General features: G+C 35.0%; 1 protein-coding gene across 2 annotated transcripts in view; it reads right to left on the bottom strand.

The window, feature by feature from the left end:
- LOC150104901 (uncharacterized) overlaps positions 1 to 15353 on the bottom strand; it is a 196207-nt gene that overhangs the window by 87912 nt on the left and 92942 nt on the right. The window lies entirely within an intron of this gene.

Genomic DNA, 15353 nt, shown 5'->3' with positions numbered 1-15353 from the left:
TTGTATACAACTAGTTTAGTGTTTTGACTAACTAGCTTTATGTTTTGTTATGTATGTTTTGACTCTTTCTTATTTCATATAAATTTATTCAGTTGACTTCCTACCATACCAGCTTTTTGCTAATTCTGCTGTCTATTTCCAAGTTTAATTTGCCATCTTCACTAAAAATTGTGCCTAAATAGTAGTAATTTTAATTATTCTATAGGTTCTCCATTCAGGATGCAGTTGATGTTTTCAATGCTGATTTTCATACGAATTACAGCAGTTATTCAATATGGTCAGGAAATCCTGCAGACTTGTCCTGAATTTATTTAGAAGTATAACATGATCTGCAATGTCCCATTTACACCATATAACTGGAGCATTTTTGAAAAACTTTTCTCTTGGCACCTTGTCATATGCCTTTTCAAGATCTACAAAACTTAAATACAGATCCTTGTTATCTTTCCATTTCTCAACAGAAAATACAGGGGAAATAAAGCTTACAGTATGAAATGCATAAATTTTTAATTGGCTGAGTCCAGTAACATAACAGTGCATTATTATTTAATAATTCAGTATCTTGTCTTTTAAAAAAGCCATTAATTTTTCAATCTGTTCTATTAATAATTATGGTATGATTAATTCCATATTTTGTAAAAAAGCCTTTCTGAATGAATGTTGAAAATACATTTTTTTTTAATATATCAAACCAAATCAATTGAATAATCTAAGAAGTCTACTGTATTTGATCAGAGTAATGAATTTTTACAAATACATATAAAATTTATTTTATGTGTATTTGTAAAAATTTTACAAATGTGTTTCAGTTGCCAGAATGCAGCACTTTTTATACATTGAATGCTCCAATTGTAAGTACACCAAATTAGTATACATTTCCCAACCCTCTCCCCAACCCTTTATAACTTAGGTAGAATGATGGTTAGAGAGAATGCACTGCACAGCAAATGCACTGTTACATTACTGGACTCAGTCAATTAAATTTATGCACTTAATTACTAAACATTTTTCTGTTATAATTTTTACAGTGGTTAATTCTGTTTGATATTTGTTTTGCTCCACCAGATAAGAGAGTGGAGTCTAGGATTTTTCGTCTACTCTGCAGTTATAGATCAATTAGCCTCACATTGCTGTTCATGAAAATTTCTCAATTTTAACAAGGATGCACCTGACATTTAGATGTCAGGTGCAGAACTTTAGTAGAGGGCTAATTTGAAACAGCAGTTAAGAAGTTAGAATAAAGCAATTCCATTAATCCTCAATTTTATGCAGACATTTCTTTTTTAGTTCACTAGAACAAAGGAGAAATCTTCTGTTGGAACACTGCTCTTCCATAAATCCTATAACAGGATACTATGAAAAGTTAATTTTTCTTTTCAATGATTATTTTTCAAAAAGTTAAAATACGAATGAGGCACTTTGTGCACCACACAAACTATAAGACAGGCTTAGATATCATTTACCATTAGAATTTATGATTTTAAGATTTTCTGATCTGATAGGTTTGTAAATATATTTATATCAAAGCAGTGATGAGATTCAGGATATTTTATATAAAAAGGCACCACCTATAAACAAAACTTGGGTCTAGATAAAGTTGCAAATATCTATATGGAAACATTTGAACAGTATTAACACTTAATAAAGTAAATAATTTACAACCAAGATTCTATGCTTATCTTCTACAATGAAGATTCTGTAAAACACTTTGTTTCCATAATGTGGGGTTATGGTTAAAGCACTTGCAAAGAGTTTTTAAATCATTTGAACAACCACCAACCAAAAATCAAGTTTCTTGTAGAAGTGGAAATGGTTTGCTCCAGCAATTCTAACTATAATCTTTACTTCGATTAATAAAACTCAAACCTTGCTTTACATTTGGTATAACTGCAATGGCTCGTATTATGGACAAATAGAAAAAAAAAAAACACAGAGAACAAAATCTAAAACACATCAGAAACAGTAATTAGGGGATTTAGTGCCTGAAGCCTATATGGAAATGTACCATCTTCAGGAAAATAAAAAAGGAATGTGCTCTGAAATGGTTGAACATCACAACAAATTATGCATGATGTTATGAGATTGACAGGAAGATAGCAAAAGCGACAGATATTATGCTGGCGATATATTATGAAGTCCCACAGCCTTATTAACATCAAGTTCATTCAATTTCCCCATATAGCTCTTGCTCACTTACAGTCAGTCTTGCCTCCTTATTATCAACTGCTCTCCAATTCTCCATAATGTCACAATCACAAGAATAAAAGACCTTTATGAACTGCTCATTAAATATCTCGACTATTTCCTCTGCAGCAGTTGTTCTTATACTATTTTCTCCAGTCAATGTCATCCTTCTATAATCATTCTATTTTTTTTTTTTTTTTCTGGCTACATATTAAAAGAACTCCCAGGGATTCTTTTTGGCCTCATTAGCTAACTGCCATTCATGCTTCACTTTTACTACTCTTGCTAACCAAGTCACCTTCTTTGCCTGTTCTTTGTAATCCTCATGGAATTGATAATTACCACTCCTCTTATGCTGCCTCCATAATCCCTTTTAATTCTGTGTCACATGCTTAATCTCTTCATTCATCTATTTCACACCTATTTTATTTAACCTTCTGACCCTTGGAATTTAGACATTGCTTTCTACTAGATAGTTCTTTAATAGCACCCAAGCAGCACTGATCCCCTTTCCAGCCAACTCTTCATTCCATGCTACAACTGCAAGCTGTCTACTGAGAATCTCATAATCACCTTCCATATATATACCATTTCCTCACAGGTCCTTACACTGCTGGCAACCACCCAGGTAATCACTTCATGGTCACTTTCACCAAATGAAGGGTGATTTGACAGCTCATTTATAATAACATCTTCTGATGAGATGATCAAATCCAAGCCCCCTCAATCTTTGTGTGCCCTGTTACATACTGCCTGAGGTAGTTGTCCCTCAAAAACGAGAAACTCATTTTCTTTACTTCCAGTTGCTATCTCATCATCCCAGTCTATATTGTCATAATTAAAATCATGGCAATAATGATCACCCTTTTCTTATTTGCTTAGTTAATTTGATTATGCATCTCATGGTCACCACCATCCACATTACCAGCTTCTTAACAACACCCAACTAAGTATTTCATTCTATTCACCTCTATCTCACACCATACTGCCTCAAAACCACTGCCACTATTTCCCCCTCTTGCATCTCTATCTTGTATGGACATAACTCTTGCTCTATCATCAATAGCACTCCCCTCCCTTTTTACCCCTTTCTATCTTCATGAAACACATCATACCCTTCCATCTCTATTCCTGTCAGAATGTCATCCTCATTCAACCATGTCTCAAATATTCCAACAATTTTTTGGATAAACAGACTCAATGCAACCATTTCATTTCCCTTGTTTCTTGATCTATAACAAGTTTCACTGATATTGCTTATTAGATGTGACTTCTCCATCCTTAACTCGAGCCATTTCTTCCCTTGATCCCAGGTCATTCCCTTCCCTTTTTGTCTACACATGTTCAGATCCTCTTGGAGCATTAACTTTTCTCACACTGTGTTCCCCTATCCACCCTGAGCCTCCCCTCCCTGTTTGTCTTTCACACTTGCTCTCTCATTATCTATACTCATGCTACCCACTTCTTCATTCATAACCACCACTTCAATCTCTCTTTCCTTAGTCTTCTGCTCTTTCACATTGCTTCTTATTTGATCAGATTCATTCTCTACACTTATTTCTCTATCTTACAGCAGTCTCTCCAAAAGTCTCACCAAAACCATTCAAATCGAGTCCATCACTATTATACAGTCTCATAATACAGTTCAAGACATTTTTTTTTCGGATTAGTTCTTGGATAAACAAAACATCTACAATTGTCAGATAAAGCACAGGTTAACTGACCTTCAGGCAAGACACCAAAATTTGACCAGTGTGCATTCAGTACATATTGGCAATTCAGTACTAGAATGAAAATGACTATATAGTGAAACACATTTCTCCTCACAAACACCATACTACATATATGAAGGCAAAACAAAGTAAATTTTTGCTGCGTCATTAAAAACAGCACATTAGTGTAATTACTATAATTAGAAACAACTGTAATGAACAGCATACTGCTTAGTTGCCAACCAAACAAAGTAAAAGTTCTATTGTAGCACTAAAATACAGTAGAGTCCTGCTTGAGGTGTAACTTGGCTGAGACACAGCCTGGTGTATTGGTGTTGTCAGGCAAAAAATTGCCTGACAAAAATGCAAATTTCATTAAATAACTAAGCTTATTTGAATACTAGGTAAATATGCGAGAGATTACTGAATATTAACACTTTCTAAATGTACTACATCCATATGTCAAAGGTCTGTATAATAGATGTGCCAGTATGCTGTACCATTGCATAACATCCCCCCCCCCCCCCGATCAAAAAGCACTGGATATAGGAGTTCTGAAAAAATCAGGAAAGTGAACAGATATCAAGGCACAATATTACAAATGACAAGCCTAGAAAGGAACTTGGAAAGAACATGTAACATTTGACAATAATAAACTCCTGACATAAAAGACCACTTTGAAGGAAAATTGTCAATAAAAAGTTAGTAATATCAATCTTTTCATGTAGTATTATTATCATAGCATCCTGTATACCTTGGTGTACATATTAGGAATTGGATGATTAATTACCATAAAATTGTTAGTACATGCACAAACCTAACCAAGCATTTAAAACTACTAAAAATTTTATCATCGATACTGTTTTAGAAAGGTATTCATTTTTCATGTATATTTAAATATTAGAATAAAATTTATTTAATAAAAGCTACAGGGTAAAATTTCAGGATGTTAAAGGGTCAAAGCTGTATAACTGAGAGGAGACCTCCACATAGCCTTTAAAGGAATGCAGAGAACCGACCAGGGCTTCTGACCTAATGTCTAATCCTCACCTTCTCGTGGTGCACCCTGTTGGGTATCTACCAGGATACTGAATGAACGAGGATGGGCTGGCAATTTGGAATTTAGCCGACCAAATTGTATTCTAATTGGTTAAACCAAAATAAAAAATGATGGTACAACATGACAAAATTTCATGCCAGCTGGGGAGTCGCCTGGTTAAACAAGGCCCCGGGGAACATGGGCAAACAGCAAAAAGTCAGCTACTGGAACAAATCTGAAAGCACACCCCGATGCAACATCACCAGAGTTAAAGATCAGTACTATCAACATCAGAAGCCTGAATGGCAAAGAAATAGAGCTAGCTGAGGAATTAGATAAGTACCAGATTGACATAATAGGGGTGACTGAAACAAAAAAGACAAAAACTGGTGAGATCTTTCTGAGTAATAAATACAAAATGTTATATTCAGGCAATGACAATCAAGGAAAAGAAGGAGTAGCCATAGTATTCAACACTAAATACGAGGCTAATCTTCTTGCATGGCAGGCAGTCTCAAGTAGAGTGATGTGGGCAAATATCAGAAAGGGGAATTGGACAATGAGACTTATTTGTGCCTATGGTCCCACAGAAGGTTCTACTAAGGTAGAAATGGAGGAATTTTTTGATGCTTTAGAAAAAGCAACTGACACAATGAAAAACGAAAAGTTGGTCCTTGTTGGGGATCTGAATAGCAGAGTAGGAAATGATTGTCAGACATACAAATATATTTTGGGAAAATTTGGAGAAAAGAGCAAAGCTAATAATAATGGAAATACCTGTTGGATTTCTGCTCAGGACATAGACTAGTTACTATTAACACCATGTTCCAACATAAAAATGTACCCAAATTCACATGGAGAGAAGAGGCAAGGAATAAGAAAAGTCTCATTGACTACGTTATTGTTGATAGTGATGTTATCTCCCTGGTGCAGGACACCAGAGTGCACAGAGGATCTGAAATTGGAAGCGATCACTATTTAGTCTTGAGCAGGATAAAATTGAATTTCATACTGAAAAGAATAACATGTAAGAAAGTTTTAAAGCGAATAAAAGTTGAGCAGCTCTCAGATGTGAACTGTAAACTAACATACACAAAGATTATTGAAGAAAAAATGAAAGAGTTTGAGAACAAGAACCAAACCTTGGAGATTCAGTGGCAAGCCTTGAAGAAAACCCTGATTGATTCTGCCAGAGAGGCATGTGATGAGGTTGTCTGCAAGGATAGAAAAATCAGGACTCCATGGTGAACACGGGAAGTTAAAGAAGCAGTGAAGGAAAAGAAGAAATCATATCAAAAGTTCCTGGTAAATAAGTCAGCTTTTGCTCTTAGAGAATACAGAGACAAATGTAAGAAAGTGAAACTGTGTAATACTAGCAAAACAAAAGTCATGGGAGGACTTTGGCAAGAACATAGAAAATAAATATCAAGAAGGCGGTAAGATATTCTGGAGGTTGTTGAAGAAGCTTAGAAATGGAGGAAAGAGTGCTGTAAAAGGAGTTAGAGATGATAAAGGTGACATGAAAACAGGAGAAAAAGATATCCTTGAAGTATGGAGTAATTACTTCAAAAAATTGCTCAATGAAACAAGCAGTGATAGCACAGTGGTAAAAAACACTCAAAAGGCATACTGTCAGGAATACATATCCAAACTTGAAGTAGAAAAAGCCATCAAAGGCTTGGAATGTGGAAAGGCAGCAGGAGTAAATGATATTCGACCAGAAATGCTGAAGTATGGTGGTATAAAAGTCTTACAGTGGCTGCACTGCATAGTTCAAAAAGCCTGGACAGGGGACGAATTCCAGATGATTGGAGTAGAGCTGTAATAGTGCCCATATATAAAAAGGGAAATAAAACTGAATGTGAGAATTACGGAGGTATTTCCCTACTGAGTGTTCCTGGCAAAAGATCTATGCAAGCATACTTGAGAAACGGTTGAGAAGAATTGTGGAAGAAAAGCTTGGTGAAGAACAAGCTGGATTCAGGCCAAATAGAGGCTGTCAGGATCAGATCTTCACTTTACGACAAATAGTCGAGAAAGAATGGGAATATAACAAAGATCTGTATTTTTAAGTTTTGATGATGTGGAAAAGGCATATGACAAGGTGCCAAGAGAGAAGCTATTCAATACGCTACAGTTATATGGTGTCAATGGGGCATTATATCAAGCAATACTTAGTCTGTATTTGAGTTGCAAGTCGGCAATTAGAATTGAAGGATGTACAGGAAGACGGTTTAATGTTAAATCTGGTGTGAGACAAGGATGTACATTATCCCCTCTGATATTCATTATCTATATGGATCATATTATGAAGGAAAGTGGTATTAAACATAATATCAGAATTGGAGATGCTAATGTCAGCTCTTTGCTTTATGCAGACGATGTTATACTTCTGAATAAATCTGCTACAAGTTTGCAAGATTCCCTGACTAAACTGAATAACTGATGTAATAGATATAGTATGAAGGTCAGCATTAAAAAGACAAAGACAATGAAAATAGGTAGAATTGTTGAAAATGTCAATAGTGTTGTAAACGGGGAACCTGTGGAACAAGAAAAACATTTCAGCTACTTAGGCGTGATTTTTAGTGAAGATGGTAAATTAAATATGGAAATAGACAACAGAATCAACTTAGCTGGTATGGTAGGAAGTCAATTGAATAAATTCATATGGAATAAGAGAGAAATTAGGCAGAACACTAAATTAGCTGTATACAAGACAGTGTTCAAACCAGTTTTAACTTATGGATCTGAGAGCTGGGTCAGAAGTAAAACACTTGACCAAAGACTAGATACCGCATATATGAGAGTCCTGAGATAGATTAGAGGCGTGAACAGATGGCATCAATGGCAATATCATATTAAAAACGAGGATATTAGAAAAGAACTTGACATTGTCGGCATCCAGGAATGGGTTAGCAGAGCTAATCTTAGGTGGTATGGTCACTTAAACAGAATGGGCGAGGAAAGATTAGGAAAACAAGTGTTCTCTGCCAGATTGACAGGAAAACAACCCAGAGGAAGACCAAGATATAGGTGGATTGATACGGTACAAAGTGCCTTAGACGATAAAAATATAAGATCTGATAATGATAATATTGGAGTCTTGACAAGTAATAGACTGATTTGGAGGAAAATTGTAGATAGGAAATTAGCAATGATGTAAATTTTTCATGTAGTACTATCATATCCTGTACACTCCTTGAGGGTACATGTCAGGAATTTGATGATGATGATGTAATATTTCAGTTTCTAAAAATTCTGCTGATGTGATGGACTGCTTTGGGAAGGGGGCTATCTTTTACAATTTCAAATAAGAAAATGTGCAGTGCAGTGCAGCTATTGTAAGTATACTGAAAACAGATGGAATTCTTCATATTTATTGGTTATTCTTTACCTGCTATGTGGTTCTTCACACACACACACACACACACAGTATTTGTAACAACTGTGCATTCTTGCACAGGTAAAGTTATTTGTACTACCTACGAAGATGTGCCCCAAGATATTCAAGAAACAGATCTGACTAATACTGTAATAAAATCTAGTTTCACTGAGTGAAAACAATGGGTTAGTTTGCAAGAAAAGAAGGTTCCGATGACATTTTATTTCTGTTGTATGGTGAATTGGAAATTGTGACTATTTCTTGTGTTACTATTTCTAGTTGGTGATACATATGATTACTAGTTTGGTTGTCTGAAGGTATAGCATCTCTGCTCTCCAACCAATGGGTCAGAACCCACTGTGGCATGGTGGTTCATGAATCTTCATTGGTGAATGTTATCCAATACCCAGTGTGAGACCATCAAAGCTTAGTTGGAGGCCTACAGTGACTTAGGAAAAAATATTTTCATATTCAGTCTTTTCAGAAAGATTTTCAGATTAGCTTTTTGTCATCACATGGTGCTAACATAGTTTTATAACCTATACTATTCTTTAAATAATAATTACATCTTAATAACATTAAATTCTTATGTCTCATGAAAGTTGGGTTGCACAGCTGAAGTTTAGGATAACTTATAGGAAAACATGTAGAATGGTAAATGTTCTATGCAAGTCTTAATGCACATCAAGAATAAAGCAGAGTAAAGTCAAAACAAGATATCATAAGCTATTACCATATTATCATTTATTTTCCTTCTCATTGTTTTTTTTAATACTATTTGCAAGCAACATTATTTCCAACATCAATACATTCATACCACATACTAGAATCACTTCAAAAGATCTGCACATCACATGTATGTGCTAGTGGGATGAAGCAATAGTTTCTACCTTCATGTTAATTCTAACATTGCAAACGCATTAAAAACACTAAAACAAGACTTCAAAATGGAGGAAGAATTTTACTTATGTTAGATATTACTCAATGACCAGGATTTATACATCAAAATTGAAACCTTGTGTGAGGAAAACCCAACTGAGATTCACAATGATTTTCATAAAGCTAGTGAAGATGAAACAAGTCTTTATACAGTGGACATCTGCTTCTGTGAGTTGCACAAGCATTAAAGATGATCCAATATCAGCAGTTAAGCATCAATAAGCTGCTGGCAGAAGATGTACAAAATGTGCTAGAATTGTAAATAAAGCAACATCAACTACCTGTGTTTTCAGAATTCTGAATGAATTTTGAATTTGTTGAGAGACAACCAGCAAGGAACTTACAAGTGGACTGCAGAACTGCATCATCAACATGAGACTGGAGGTAATGTGAATATGAAATTTCGAAATGCAACTGAAAAGTTAATCCTCACAGTGGAAACACCCAACCTTTCCTCATCCAAAAAATGTTAGCATCAACAACTGAGAGTGGGTTAATGATTGTTATGGCTTAAAACAAGAATAAAGTGATGACAAAAAAGACAGAGCATGTGCAAATGTAGCTGACAGCAGCAAACTACCAGATGTTTGATATTTTGAGTCCTAAAATATGCAAAAAAGACATAACGTGTTCACAGCCATAGTCTACTTTTCATAAGATCAGATACTTCATGTGAAACAAGTCATGCAAAACAATAACCAGGATCACAAAGGTCTTTCGCAGCATATTTTGAGCTCAAAATATCAAAAGTTAGGTCACTTTAGCTTAACTAACTCAACTTATCAAACACAACAAAACATTTGCTGACAGGAATGTAAGTGTCTTCTTTAAGCTGATTTTTTTTTAACTGCATCCCATGCAGAGCAATAACTTTTTTCTGATCTGCATTATATTCATGAGTTTGAAGATTGATCAAAATAAGAGGTTTGTATTATAAGACTTGGCAGCAGTGATAAGGCAGAATTGAGATGATACTGCGGGCTTGTAAAAATATTTTATTAAATAAATGTTTACTTTCGCAACAGGAGTACAAAGTGCTGAACCTTTGAAATGATTCAGATGACAGTGAAATTTCAATTCAAGTTCATTTTAAAATTTCAATGCTACTATGTGTGAATGAAAAGATTCTAGAGTATTCTTTTGGATTTTGGCCAAAGCTCAGGCATTCATTCATTCTCAATGCTGAGCAACATTAATCACTTCACATTTGATCAATACTTTACTGATTAATCCAGTATACACACTTAAAAGCAATGTACTAAACAATGATAAATTTGCAAACAAAGCACACAAGTCATGACAAAACCAAACAACCTGTCAACTCTTTTTAAGCTTTCATGATAAAAGTTGACTAATTGTTTTAAGTCAATACAATCTGAACTGCTGATGGTCATCATAACTGCAAGCAACTCAAATCTTTTAGAGAATGATAAGTGACCTTTGCTTTTTTCCAATATATTTTATGGTCACTTAAAATCTGTAAGGCATAAACAGAACAACATAGTCTCTAAATAAGTTGCAAATTAGCAGTTCAAATTGAAGGTACACACTAATGAAGATACACAGTGCTGTCCATAAGTTTTAGGACTTGATTTGTTGTGCCTAAATACTGGGGTAAACTATAAGCAAAACCACTAACAAATATTTATTATTATTAGACACCTCCAGGGAATCCAAAGACTCATCAAGGGAGAGTGTGCCAACAGCATCGAATGATTAAATCCCCTTCCAATTACTAACCGTGCTCAAACTTGCTTAACTTTTTGCGTGAGCCATTAGTAGCAGAGGCACTACCAATTGACCAACCTTTGCTGGCATGATAATACCATAATACCAAATTATGTCTACACCACCCAGTTATGCAAGTTATGACATGTAGTGCAAGTACTTTTTCTCTACACATCATGGATATGAAAAGTGAACAGAGAATTGCAATTAAATTTTGATTTAAAGCAAGTCTTTCTGCTACAGAAATGGTTCAAAAGCAAATGAAGCTCTGAACTGATTTAATGTCTTCAGGTGATAGTCACAATTTTGTAACGGAAAAGAGTTGGCAGAAGATGACAAGAGAAGTGGCCTTCACACATTGACTTAAACTCAGGAAAAAGATTTCTACTGTCATTGAGTTGAAAAACGATCACTGAATCACATCATGGATGATAGCAGAAAATAAAAACATCTATAAGAGCATTGTTCTTCACATTTTGAGTGAAGATTTCAGAAAGAGAAAGTTATGTGCATGTTTTGTCCCACATGCCCTGACAGTCGAGCAAAGAGAAGATCGTGTCTTGTCAGGACATTATCGCAATGGTGGATGCAGAAAAAAATTTCTTTAACAAAAGCATTACAGGAGATGAGAGTTAGTGTTTCGCCTACAATCCTGAAACAAAGCGAAAGTTCTGAATGGATTAATGAAACATTTCCCAGACCAAAGAAGCAAAGATTCCAAAAGTCGTGCATCAAAACAATGTTGATAATTTTTTTTTATGAGTCATGGTGCACAAAGAATTTGTACCAGAGGGGAGAACATTGAATGCAGAATTTTATAAAGAAGTTATGGATCATCTTCTGAAACACATTCAATGTATTCATCATGCTGCATTCCAAGATTTTTTCCTGTTGCACAATGATGTGCCAGCTCAGAAAACTGCAAATGTGAATCACTTTTTCATACACAAAAGTATCCCCACTCTTTATCACACTTCCTACACTCACCAGATTTACCCACTCCACACTATTTTCTGTTCTCCAAGTTGAAAATGAAGCCAAAAGGACAAAAACCAATTTGCAGATGTTTCAGCCATTCCAAAACCTGTAACTGATGAATTAAAGACAACCGAACAAGCACAATTTTCTGCAGCTCTCCAAAAACTGTACAACAGTGCTAAAGCCTGTATAGATGCCAAAGGATCACATTTCAAATAAAGATGTTTTATCTTTCTCTTGTGTGTTTTTCATTTTTTCCATTTGTCCTAAAATTTATGGACCATACTGTGTAGGGTGATGCACAATTATACATTATCTCCACCACTGCTATCTATAATCTACATGGATCACATTATTAAAGAAGTGCTAATAAACCTGATATTTAAATAGAAAATAATTAAACAGTTTTATATATATATATATATATATATATATATATATATATATATATATATATATATATATATATATATATATATATATATATAATAACCTATACAGATGACGTTATGTTCTTAAATAAATCTCTTGTAAGTTTTCAAACCAAGAACTAGGTTGAAAATAAAACATCTGATCAAAGAATGGAGACCAAAAGGTATCAAGTTTTGAAGATATTAAAGGAATGAACAGATGGTATCAATAGCAGAACCAAATTAATAATGAATATATTAAACAACTACTTGCCTTTCTTAATATTCAAGAAAGCAGATCTAAACTAAGATGGCATAGTCACTTAAAGAGAATGGAGCTGCAAGATTAACAAAGTGTGTGAAGCCAAGTTATTTGAGATCTTGAGGATAATCAAAACATACAGTTCGTGTAATTAGGCATACTTAAGGGCAGTGTTTCTTAAACTATATTTCGTGAAATCACCACGAAAACTTGTACAGATTCCTAGAGCATTTAGACATTAAAACTTGTATTAAATATAATATCTGGGGGGGGGACCTTCAACAAACAGGGAAAATACTAATTTTTATTCAATTGATATTTCTAGAATGATTATGTTTATTATTTGTAATGTTATGTATCATTATGTTTTCTTGATTACAATATTTGAAGATAATGCATTCACTGTAAATTCCTTTATTTTTATGAAGATTTTCATAGTGATTCCACAAAAACACTTTTAAGTAGAGTTCTACAGTCAAAAAAAATTTAAGAAACACTGCTTAAGATATCAAAATACCAGATGATTAAATCTGATATCAGATCAATCTAGAAAATAGTTATTCATCATAAACTAGTCATGAGATATTGCCACAGTAATGATATTCTTGAAGGCTTATTAGCTGCAATCCAGTCTATCTAAAACGAGAAAATCATGCTACTAAACAGCCAACTACAGTGTCTTCCTGAGTGATAGATGATTCGCATCGCTCTGTGAAACATCAAACTGCTATAGGTCTGACATTGATATAAACCACTTTTGGACTCCAGAACATCTTTCATTTCCATTTTCTGTATCCCACCCATCACCATCAACTCTGTTTCATTTGTGAAATTGGTAACATCTTCAACAGTGTTACACATCCATGAAGGAGAGAGAGATTGCCTACTGCATTCAAGAGTGTGGCAGATAAAAAGATCTGAAGGTTGTTTCACATATCAGATAATTATGAAAGTCAGCTGGTGAATAATATTGCTGCCAACTATTCTGCTAGGTGTATTCTTAATTGCATTATGTATCTGTATGTACGTACGGAGGCTATTCAATAAGTTATAAGACTATATTTATACAGAAAACAGATTACCTTTAATCGTCATCATTTACATGGTCTTTTTCGAAGTAACTACCGTGAGTAGCGATGCATTTGTCCCAACGTTGCGTTCACTTCTTAAACACATGTGAAAGTCCGTTTTTTGAGAGTTCTTTCAAAACTGTCTCTGCAGCTTTTACACATGCTTTGTTGCTTTCGAAATGGCAGCCTCTTAGTGATTTCTTGAGCTGAGGAAACAGCCAGAAATGGCACGGTGCGAGATCAGCACTGTGTGGAGGGTGTGGTAGGATATCTATGTTGTTCTTCTGCAAAACGTCCACTACACCACCAGCAATATGTGGCCTTGCATTATCATGGTGCAATAAGAAGCCATTCTTCAGCAATGGACGCTTCCTTATGACGTGCTGTACCATTGTCCGTAAAACATCCGCATAGTATGAGCCGTTTACAGTATTCCCGGGTTCTACAGTGTGTTGGTAAACAATGCCTTCGTAGTCAAAAAACACTATGGTCATAACTTTACCAGCCGATTTTACAGTTTTTGCTTTCTTGGGGGTAGGCGAAGAGGGATGCTTCCATTCACTGCTTTGTTGTTTCATTGTAGGGTCATAGTGATACAACCAAGCTTCATCTGCTGTAATGATGCGTTTTAAAAAGTTGTCGCCTTCTTGTTCCAGTCCTTCTTTCCATTCTGTGCACACATCCACTCGATGCTGCATTTGCTCCGGTGTCAAGAGTTTGGGAATCCATCGGGCGCAAACACGTTTCAGTCCCAAATGTTCAGCCATGATTGAGTGAACACTTCCCACAGAAATATTCAGGACAACATGCAGCTGGCATACTGTAATTCTGAGATCCTCCTTGATGATAATCACTGCTGTGCTGATCATTGTCTCTGTGATGGACGTTGAAGGTCTTCCCTCACGTTCAAGATCTTCCACATTCTGCCTTCCTTCCTTAAAAGTTTTATGCCAGCGCCTTCGTCATTGCTTCATTGTGGAAAGCTTCGCGTATCATGTTAAAAGTGTCCGATGCCGATTTTTGCAAACGCGCACAAAATTTAATCGCATAACGCTGTTCCAAGGACGCTTCCATTTCGACGACTGGTCGCGGCTTGTAGGCACACCAAAACAAGCTTGCGTTTAGTCACGTGACACTCTGGCACATCAGCCCATATACGCCATCTATCAACCTCTTTTGTTAATACAGACAGCAACATTTTTTATTCCACAGAAATTAATATTGTGATGAGTGGTTTCGCGACAGTAAAATTAGTCTTATTACTTATTGAACAGCCCTCGTATGTGATATAAATTTATATCATTCAAATGTCACACCTTAAATCTTCCACATGTTCAATATTAATTGCTTACATGATAATTCTCACAGTTTATGTAAATCGATGTTTCCATGTCAAAAACTTTTCTTTTTTTAAAAAAAATTTATGATTTTATTAAAAGATTCAAGGTTTGAAATGTGGAAAGAACTTTTTTTCGTCTAATTAGTATGCAAGTGAACAATAAAAAAACTCACTGAAAAAATATTCTAAATAGTGTATTCTAAAAACATTTAACAATTTAACTGAAAGCAGTTACATTTTTTGTGGAAAAGCAACTTTCTCTTTGTATATACAAGTGGACATTACGTTTACTAAAAATATTCTTTTT

This window comes from Typopeltis vanoorti, chromosome 7 (assembly GCF_054136105.1).
Source record: "Typopeltis vanoorti isolate ZY-2024b chromosome 7, IOZ_Tvanoo_1.0, whole genome shotgun sequence".
NCBI classification, from domain to species: Eukaryota; Metazoa; Arthropoda; class Arachnida; order Uropygi; family Thelyphonidae; genus Typopeltis; species Typopeltis vanoorti.
Note: the sequence above shows the minus strand (reverse complement) of the source record. Positions and strands in the feature narration are given on the sequence as shown.